The following is an 11,027-nucleotide window of genomic DNA, read 5'->3' as shown; positions in this document are numbered from 1 at the left end:
TAAAAGACAGGGTCTCGCTATGTTGCCCAGGTTGGAGTGCAGTGGCTATTCACAGGCACGATTCCACTACTGATCAGCATGGGAGTTTTGACCTGCTCCGTTTCCGACCTGGGCTGGTTCACCCCTCCTTAGGCAACCTGGTGGTCCTTTGCTCCCAGTCACCATATCGATGCCGAACTTAGTGCAGACACCTGATCGGCATAGCTTATTGCAGCCCAGAACTCCTGGGCTCAAGCGATCCTTCCACCTCAGCCTCCCGAGTAGCTGGGACTACAGGCACGTGCCACTGCGCCCGGCTGTATTTTTAGTAGAGATGGGGTTTCACTATGTTGGCCAGGCTGGTCTCAAACTCCTGACCTTGTGGTCTGCCCACCTTGGCCTCCCAGAGTGCTGGGAATACAGGTGTGAGCCACAGTGCCTGGCCTGCATGTATGATTTTCTGGTAAAATCAGAGGACTGGTAAGAAGCTTCGACATCTTCTCAGGGACTTCACAGCTGCTTGGAGACTGTGAATTAGGGATTCTCATTAACAGGCAGAACTATCACAAGAAGTCTAGCATGAAGTGAATGATGGTAGTATATGGTCCACTGCTAAGAGATGTAGCACGCTGCTTTTTTTTGTTTGTTACCCAGGCTGGAGTGCAATGGCGTGATCTCGGCTCACCGCAACCTCCGCCTCCTGGGTTCAGGCAATTCTCCTGCCTCAGCCTCCTGAGTAGCTGGGATTACAGGCACGCGCTACCATGCCCAGCTAATTTTTTTGTATTTTTAGTAGAGACGGGGTTTCACCATGTTGACCAGGATGGTCTCGATCTCTTGACCTCGTGATCCACCCGCCTCGGCCTCCCAAAGTGCTGGGATTACAGGCTTGAGCCACCGCGCCCGGCTGCTTTTGTTTTTAAAACTTCTCTTTTATGCTTTCTGCTTACAAAAGGAGAAATACAGTCTCACTAAACATTTTCCAACATTATAGAAGATATATACTATGGAAAGTGTGGAAGTTTTTTTAATAATCACTGCCCATATATTACCAGATCACCATTGCCAATTATCTGGTATATCTCTCAAGATGGCATGCTTTGTGATCTTGAAACAGATTGTGTCTTTTTTTTTTTTTTTTTAACAGGATATGGCTCTGACGCCCAGGAGGGAGTACAGTGGTGCAGTGTTCGTTCATTGCAGCCTCCACCTCCCGGCTCAAGCCATTCTGTCACCTCAACCTCCTGGATAGCTGGGACAACAGGTGCATGCCACCACACCCAGTTAATTTTTGTATTTTTTGTACAGACAGAGTTTCAGCATGTTGCCCAGGCTGGTCTCCAACTCCTCAGCTCAAGTCATCTGCCTGCCTTGGCTTTCCAAAGTGCTGGAATTATGAGCCACTGTGCCCAGCCACGTTGTGACTTAAAATATGCAATATTTTTGACTTCCAAAAATTGCACCACAAACTGAGATTCCTTGGCAGTTTGGAGTGTATTTCCCAATCTGTGTGTAAGTATGTGTAAAAAAGAAAGAGAGAAATAATAAATGTAATAAATCACTTCTATTTCTTTTCTGGGAAATAGTCTTCAGTTCTTGATTTTTAGCTTTCGTAGGAAATTGTGTTATTAAGAAGGTAGCCAGGCTGGGCACGGTGGCTCAAGCCTGTAATCCCAGCACTTTGGGAGGCCGAGGCAGGTGGATCACGAGGTCAAGAGATCGAGACCGTCCTGGTCAACACGGTGAAACCCCGTCTCTACTAAAAATACAAAAAATTAGCTGGGCATGGTGGCATGTGCCTGTAATCCCAGCTACTCAGGAGGCTGAGGCAGGAGAGTTGCCTGAACCCAGGAGGCGGAGGTTGCGGTGAGCCGAGATCGCGCCATTGCACTCCAGCCTGGGTAACAAGAGCGAAACTCCGTCTCAAAAAAAAAAAAAAAAAAAAAAAAAAAGAAGGTAGCCAGATCATTTCTTTAACATGAATATGTTAACATTTAGTTCAGTCAGAGACTACCCCAATCAGAATCTCCCCAGCCTCCATTAAATAAATAAATAGCCGGGCGCGGTGGCTCAAGCCTGTAATCCCAGCACTTTGGGAGGCCGAGGCGGGTGGATCACGAGGTCAAGAGATTGAGACCATCCCGGTCAACATGGTGAAACCCCGTCTCTACTAAAAATACTAAAAATTAGCTGGGCATGGTGGCACGTGCCTGTAATCCCAGCTACTCAGGAGGCTGAGGCAGGAGAATTGCCTGAACCCAGGAGGCGGAGGTTGCAGTGAGCCGAGATCGCGCCATTGCACTCCAGCCTGGGTAACAAGAGTGAAACTCCGCCTCAAAAAAAAAATAAAAAAATAAAAATAAAAATAAAAAAATAAAAAGAAGAAGAAGATGGTGATGGTGATCTAGACGTGTGGTTTCTGCTCAATCATCCCTGAAGTTCTTATGAGCACATGAAGGGAAGGGGCCATGTTTTTGATGCCTAGCAAGGATATTCTGCAGTGGTGGCTTGAGGAGAAATGCTTTTGTAAACAAATATGGGGGATCCTGCAAGTTAAACTTTGACTCCCTCAGGAAGTAAAACCATGTGCATTTTGGGCACACCCACTCAGTGCACCAGCCACTAAGCAGTTCCAGAGAGTAGTTCTTATGTTTCAGGGATACATGGTGCTTGGAGAAAGGAGATAGAGGCCTAGATGCTTATTCATTCTGTAACACTGTGTCTGCTTTGCTGAATTTATGCTCCCACATCCATGTTTTTACAGGACATTTGAGAGAATATATTTTGGCTTATGAATTAACTTGCAATTTGAGACCCCCTAACTGACAATCTCCAAGCAGCTATGGGAGTCCTTGATTCAGATGCATGTGTTAAAGTTTGCTTAGATTTTCTAGGACAGTGAACTGCATCTAACTACCAGCTTTCTGTAACCACATTGCTAGGTAGAACTTAGCACTCATCAGTGACTTCTCTGGTTAGTTGTTGAGCTTTGTAAGCATTACATAAAATCTAATATAAATGTCCACCTAAAAACCATACTTTGGTCATTGGCCATTGGTGATAAAACTAAAAAATAAAAAAAATTAAAAAACCACACTTTGGGCTGTGCAGGATGGCTCACGCCTAGCACTTTGAGAGGCCAAGGTGGGTGGATTACCTGAGGCCAGGAGTTTAAGACTAGCCTGGCCAACATGGTGAAACCCCATCTCCACTAAAAATACAAAAATTAGCTGGGCGTGGTGGCAGATGCCTGTAGTCCCAGCTACTCTGGAAGTAGGAAAATTGCTTGAACCCAGGAGGTGGAGGTTGCAGTGAGCCAAGATCATGCCAGAGCACTCCAGCCTGGCAACAGAGTGAAACTCTGTCTCAAAAAAAAGAAAAAAAAAGGCTGAAACAGGAGAATCTCTTAAACCTAGGAGGTGGAGATTGCAGTGACCCCACATCACGCCACTGTACTCCAGCCTGGGCGACAGAGTGAGACTGCCTCAAAAAAAAAAAAAAAAAATCAAGATGCATTATATGTATGGTATTAATTTAATTCGGCTCTTCGTTAATTAGAGACATTTAGATTTGGCTGTATTTGGATTTAGCTGTTCTGAATTTCCAGAATACAGGGTTACATCTGTAGACCTATAAAGCCAGCCTGCAGTTGCCTTAATGTAGGGAGTGGATGGGTGGGAGAGTGTTTCTGAGTTCGTATTCCATTTCTGTTAGTTATATCTAATCAGCATCTGATTGATGAATGTCAATGAGGGCAGATACATGGCTGATCTGTATTTCAGTTTCAGAATAATAGATTCTGTTTCTTCTCCTTTGACAGCAGACAAGAGTGATTTCATTTGCTAAAGCCTAAGCCTGAACATTTCTGGAAGCTTAGAAAAGTGATGTTGCATCCAGGCATGGTGGCACATGCCTGTAATCCCAGCTATTCAGGAGGCTGAGGCAGGAGAATCGCTTGAATGCGGAGGCAAAGGTTGCAGTGAGCCGAGATCTCGCCATTGCACTCCAGCCCGGGTGACAGAGTGACACTCCATCTCAAAACAACAACAACAACAACAACAACAAAAACAAAAAAGCCCACAGAAGTTGGGAGCAGTGGTTCACATCTGTAATCCCTGCACTTTGGGAGGCTGAGGCGGGTAGATCACCTGAGGTCAGGAGTTTGAGACCAGCCTGACTAACATGGAGAAACTACATCTCTACTAAAAATACACAAAATTAGCTGGGCGTGGTGGTGCACTGCTGGAGTGCAGTGGTGTGATCCCTGCTCACTGCAACCTCTGCCTCCTAGGTTCAAGCAATTCTCCTGCTTCACCCTCCTGAGTAGCTGGGACTACAAGCATGAGCCACAACACCTGGGTAATTTTTGTATTCCAGCTACTTGGGAGGCTGAGGCAGGAGAATAACTTGAACCCAGAAAGCAGAGGTTGTGTTGAGCCCAGATCACGCCACTGCACTCCAGCCTGGGTGACAGAGCGAAACCCTGTCTCAAAAAAATAAAAACATAAATAAATGAATAAAAATAGAAACACAAAAAATTAGCCAAGTGTGGTGGCAGGCACCTGTAGTTCCAGCTACATGGGAGGCTGAGGCAGGAGAAGTGCTTGAACCCAGGAGGCAGAGGCTGCAGTTAGCTAAGATTGTGCCACTGTACTCCAGCCTGGGTGGTAGAGTGAAACTCCATGTCAAAAAAAAAAAAAAAAAAAAAAAAAAAAGTGATGTTGCTATGGTAGATTCCATTCTTTTTTTTTTTTTTTTTTTTTAAGACAGGGTTTCTTCATACTGGTCAGGCTGATCTTGAACTCCCGACCTCAGCCTCTGAAAATGCTGGGATTACAGGCGTGAGCCACCATGCCCAGCTGGTAGATGCCATTCTTACAGCATAACTTTGTATCACAAACCTTTTTTATTTTTTCATTGCAGTGCTCTAACTTCAAAGACAGATTGTTTTTGTTTTTGTTTTTGAGAGGAAGTCTTGCTCTGTCACCTAGGCTAGAGTGCAGTGGTGCAATCTCGGCTCACTGCAACCTCTGCCTCCTGGGTTCAAGGGATTCTCCTGCCTCAGCCTCCTCAGTAGCTGGGACTACAGGTGCCCGGCACCACGCCTGGCTAACTTTTTATTTTTATTTGTGGTAGATACAGGATTTCCCACTGTTAGCCAGAATTTTCTCGATCTCCTGACCTCGTGATCCACCTGCTTCAGCCTCCCAAAGTGCTGGGATTACAGACGTGAGCCACTGCACCTGGCCTAATTTTTGTATTTTTAGTAGAGACAGGGTTTTGCCATATTGGCCAAGTTGGTCTCAAATTCCTGACCTCAAGTGATCTGTCCGTCTCAGCTTCCCAAAGTGTTGGGATTACAGGTGTGAGCCACCGCATCTGGCTATTGATTTGTTTTTTGTTTCTTCTTTTATTATTTTTCTCTGCCTCTTTGCATGACTCAGTCAGGTGATTTTGTGTTTATTTTGGAGATCTGTTAAAATTACATCAGGCTTACTTGACATCAATATAGCCTTACATTTCAGAAGATAAATTCTGAATTCTTGGCCAGGCGTGGTGGCTCAAGCCTGTAATCCCAGCACTTTGGGAGGCCGAGGCGGGTGGATCATGAGGTCAAGAGATCGAGACCATCCCGGTCAACACAGTGAAACCCCGTCTCTACTAAAAATACAAAAAACTTAGCCAGGCATGGTAGCACGTGCCTGTAATCCCAGCTACTCAGGAGGCTGAGGCAGGAGAATTGCCTGAACCCAGGAGGCGGAGGTTGTGGTGAGCCAAGATTGCGCCATTGCACTCCAGCCTGGGTAACAAGAGTAAAACTCCGTCTCAAAAAAAAAAAAAAAAAAAAAAAAAAAAAAAAAAAAAAATCTGAATTCTTGAAGGATTTCATAATAGTTACAGTAGTGTGGTAATCATATGTCTGCTAAACTTTGGAAATCATGGTCTTTTGGATTTTTCTTTAATGAAATATTAACTCAATGTGGAACTTTGAATAATTGGCCCAGATAAAAGAAATGATTTATCCAGGGATGACAAAAATTGATCCTGACCTTGAGGATTTCACTCTGCCAACTCAGAGAGTCAGATACACTGGCATTAATTGGTAAAGTCATGGTTCCCCTAACTCCCTCAGTTGTTTTTGAGTCATTAAGAACTAATATTAGCCCAGTCAGAAGCCAACCTAAGAAAAGAATCTTTGCCAAATACAATTCCAGAGCTGGAATGTTGAGGTAGACAGTGAATATAATGGTTAAGTTATTCCTGAAACTTTAGTTCAGTTCTGTTTCAAAAATTAATATACTAATAGATATTTTAAAAATCACTCATTTTCTCCTACTCCTATTTCCTACTGGCTCTCAATCAATAGGATTCAGAAATGAAAGGATCAGATATCTTCCTAAAAATGAAGGAAGCCAAGCTTGAGCTGGCCATGGCTTCTCAAGCTTGCACCTATAGTCCTGGCTTCTTGGGAGGCTGAGGCAGGAGGATGGCTTGAGCCCAAGAATTTGAGGCTGCTTGGACAACACAGTGAAACTTTGCCTCTCAAAAAAAAAAAAAAAAAAGATACTAAGCCAAAAGAAAGGGGTTCAGGGCTTTTTTTTTTTTTCCCCAGCCGTGGCTAGTCACAGCACTTGCCTCCAACAACACAGCAGAAGAAGCTATCTCATAGGCTTTTTCTTTTTTTTGTGAGATGGAGTCTCACTCTGCTGCCCAGGCTGGAGTGCAGTGGCACAATCTTGGCTCATTGTAACCTCTCCCAGGTTCAAGCAATTCTCCTGCCTCAGCCTCCCAAATAGTTGGGATTACAGGCACCTGCCACCACGCTTGGCTAATTTTGGTATTTTTAGTAGAGATGAAGTTTCATCATGTTGGCCAGACTGGTTTCAAACTCTTGATCTCAAGTGATCCGCCCGCCTCAGCCTCCCGAAGTACTGGGATTACAGGTGTGAGCCACAGTGCCTGGCTCCATAGGCTTTTTTTTTTTTTTTTGAGACGGAGTTTCGCTCTTGTTACCCAGGCTGGAGTGCAATGGCGCAATCTCGGCTCACTGCAACCTCCGTCTCCTGGGCTCAGGCAATTCTCCTGCCTCAGCCTCCTGAGTAGCTGGAATTACAGGCACGTGCCACCATGCCCAGCTAATTTTTTTGTATTTTTAGTAGAGACGGGGTTTCACCATGTTGACCAAGATGGTCTCGATCTCTTGACCTCGTGATCCACCCGCCTCGGCCTCCCAAAGTGCTGGGATTACAGGCTTGAGCCACCGCGCCCGGCCTTCCATAGGCTCTTTTATTGCCTGAAGATCTATGGCCCAGGCCATTTTATGCACACAGAAGCATATAGAGAACCACTGGGTTAGATAATCAGTAGGGTCTCTTTCTAAAAATCTAGGGTTGTCAGCTGAGTTTCATAGCTCTTGTGATTCTTAATTCTGGAGAAAGAGCAAGAAATAAATAAACATGTAATCTACAGGCTTTTTTGAGAAACACTTAAGTCTGATGATAGACATATGGGTGGTGTAACCACCCAATGGATTCACCTTTTTGGCTGCCTAAATAGAGCCAATTTATCAAGACAGGGAAATTGTAATAGAGAAGAAATAATTCACGCAGAGCTGGTTGTGCAGGAGACTAGAGTTTTATTATTACTCAAATCAGTCTCCCTGAGTTTTGAGATAACAAGGTTTTTAAAGACAATTTGGTGGGTGAGGGAAGCCAGTGATTTGGGAGTACTGATTGGTCAGGTCAGAGATGAAATCACAGGGAGTTGAAGCTGTATTATTTTATTTCATTTATTTTTTAAAAGACGGGGTTTCACCATGTTGGCCAGGCTGGTTTTGAACTCCTGACCTCAAGTGATCCACCTTGGCCTCTCGAAGTGCTGGGATTACAGGTGTGATCCACCTTGCCCCAACATAAAGGGCAATTCTTTACGCAAAAATGATGAGGTGAAATAGACTTATTTAGTTAACCACCCAGGCCCAAATGATCCTCCCACCTTAGCCCCGCAAGTAGCTGGGACTATAGGCGGTGCGGCCATGCTCAACTAATCTTTGTATTTTTGTAGTTTTTGTACAGACAGGGTTTCACCATGTTGCCCAAGCTGGTCTCACTCTGTCACCCAGACTGGAGTGCAATGGCTCAATCTCGGCTCACAGCAACCTTCACTTCCCAGGTTCAAGTGATTCTCCTGCCTCTGTCTCCTAAGTAGCCAGGACTACAGGCATCCGCCACCACACCTGGATAATTTTTGTATTTTTAGTAGAGACAGGGTTTCACCATATTGGCCAGGCTGATCTCGAACTCCTGACCTTGTGATCCTCCCACCTCAGCCTCCCAAAGTGCTGGGATTACAGGCGTGAGCCACCATGCCTGGCTTCTTTGAGACCTTTAAAGGTATCAGATTTTCCATTAATCTTCCCTATATTCCAACAAGAGAAAGCCTCAGAGAATGACTGGCTGCATCAATGCAGATTTTCTCCAAATACGCAAGCCTCTCCCACAAAAAAACAGCTTTGTAGGATTACTCCCTGCAGGTCCTCTGAACAGCCATCTCAAAATATGTGAAAGAAGTATATTTTGGAGTGAAGTTTTTTGGTTTCCTTCACTATGCATCCTTCCTGGGGTGTTATTCTTGCCACTGGTTTCCTGTTCTCAGATTCACAAAGTTGAAAGAGTTGGGGGTGCAGAATTCAATGTGCTTCATCCTTTGGGGGCTTGAAGAGTCTCTGGTTCCCAAACTTAGTCCCTGGGGCCCTCTGCTTCAAATGCAAATAAAGGGAAAAAGAATCTTGCTCAACCTTAAGAGAGGAAATGACTCAATAGGTTTAAAACAAAAAAAGGAAAAAGATGGAGGCATTTTGTAGGTGAAAGGGCGAGTGTCTTCTGATGCAAAACAAGAGGTCATTAGAACAGGGCTGGGTTACCAATAAGCGGACCAAACATTTGCTTAGGGAACAAACAAGGCTGAACGTGAAAAAGAAAAGCAAAGCATAGTAATCTGATTGCTTCAAACACTGAAGATGGCAGGATAGGAAAAAACCCAAGCCAGAACTTTTTTGAACTTCCTAACACATATTTTATGGTTTAGTATTTATGGCTTAGTATTATATTTTATTTTGAATTACATGAGGGGAGGAGGGGGAAAATACTGTAATTTTTCTTGCTAAGGACCATTATATATTCAGGTATAATGGAATAAGGGAGACCATTTTAATGGGTCAGTTTGGAGTTTTAAATATGATCAACAGTATCGGTGCGCATGCAAGACTGGTTAAGAAATTGGGGTAGGCCGGGCGCCGTGGCTCAAGCCTGTAATCCCAGCACTTTGGGAGGCCGAGGCGGGTGGAACACGAGGTCAAGAGATCGAGACCATCCTGGTCAACATGGTGAAACCCCGTCTCTACTAAAAATGCAAAAAATTAGCTGGGCATGGTGGCGCGTGCCTGTAATCCCAGCTACTCAGGAGGCTGAGGCAGGAGAATTGCCTGAACCCGGGAGGCGGAGGTTGTGGTGAGCCGAGATCGAGCCATTGCACTCTAGCCTGGGTAACAAGAGCGAAACTCTATCTCAAAAAAAAAAAAAAAAAAAAAAAAAAGAGAGAAATTGAGGTAAAAACCTCTGAGGGCTTCTTACAGTTGAAACTCCAAAGCTGGACAAACAAAGCCGGCCCCTGGGACACCAGCGCTGTGGGCTCCTCCCTAGGTTCTCGGTGCTAGAGAGGGAGGACCTGCGGCGCCGCGCGCCTGCTCCTTTCCCACCTCCCAACTAGACTCTCTGCCTTATCCTCCCAGCGAGCTGGGGGAGGCGGAGGCCGGACAACTTCATCTGGAGATCCCCTCTCACCGGGGAAGAAGTCCTACGAGACCTACCTGGCCCCGGGCGGTGACACAACTTGTTTGCTCAAATAATCTGGTTCCAAATCCGCGCAGGAAAAAAATACACAGGAAAAAAAAACCCAGGGACTCAGATGACATAGCTGTCTTTGAAAAACAATGCATAACCCCGCACACATAAAGTTGCCTATCTCACATAAGCCTACACAGCTATCATTCTAGAGTGATCTCAAGTCTTTTCTTTTTCTTGTTTAAGACGGGCTTACTCTGTCACTCAGGCTGGAGTCCCGTGGTGCGATCTTAACTCCTCGCTGCCTCGATCATCTGTGCTTAAACGATTCTGTCACCCTCAGACTCCCTCACCCCCCACCCCCAACCCCGTCAAACAGCTGGGACTAGATGAGCCTACAGAAGCACGCGCCGGGCTACTTTTTTTTTTTTTTTTTTTTTTTTTCATTTTGGGAGAGACGGGGTTTCACTATGCTGCCCTGGCTGGTCTCGAACTCCTGACCTCAGGTGATTCGCCCGCATCGGCCTCCCAAAATGCTCGGATTACAGGCGTGAGCCACTGCGCCCAGCCTTCACAGAACTTTTAAAAGTTATTAGTTCGCTATAAATAACAGCGGAGAAGCCATTGTGCAGCGCCACGAGATCTCAGTGCACTGCAGCCTCGTCCTCCCAGGCTCAAGGGATCCTCCCATCTTAGCCCCGCAAGTAACTGGGGCCACAGGCGCGCACCACGACGCTGGGCTATTTTTTTTTTTTTGAGACGGAATTTCCCTCGTTACCCAGGCTGGAGTGCAATGGCGCGATCTCGACTAACCGCAAACTCCGCCTCCTGAGTTCAAGCGATTCTCCTGCCTCAGCCTCCTGAGTAGCTGGGATTACAGGCACGCGCCACCATGCCCAGCTAATTTTTTTTTGTATTTTTAGTAGAGACGGGGTTTCACCTTGTTGACCAGGATGGTCTCGATCTCTTGACCTCGCCTCGTGATCCACCCGCCTCGGCCTCCCAAAGTGCTGGGATTACAGGCTTGAGCCACTGCGCTTGGCGACGCTGGGCTATTTAAAATTTTTTTAAATTAAAAAAAAAAAAATCTTAGCAAGGTTGGTCTTGAACTTTTAAACTCGACAGATTCTCTCGCCTCAGCCTCCAAAAGCATTGTGATTACAGGCGTGAGCCATCACGCCCGGCCGCTGTTTTCACTTTTAAAGA

The sequence above is a fragment of the Saimiri boliviensis genome, chromosome 2 (genome assembly GCF_048565385.1).
Source record: "Saimiri boliviensis isolate mSaiBol1 chromosome 2, mSaiBol1.pri, whole genome shotgun sequence".
In the NCBI taxonomy this organism is placed as follows: domain Eukaryota; kingdom Metazoa; phylum Chordata; class Mammalia; order Primates; family Cebidae; genus Saimiri; species Saimiri boliviensis.
This window is presented reverse-complemented; position numbering follows the sequence as displayed.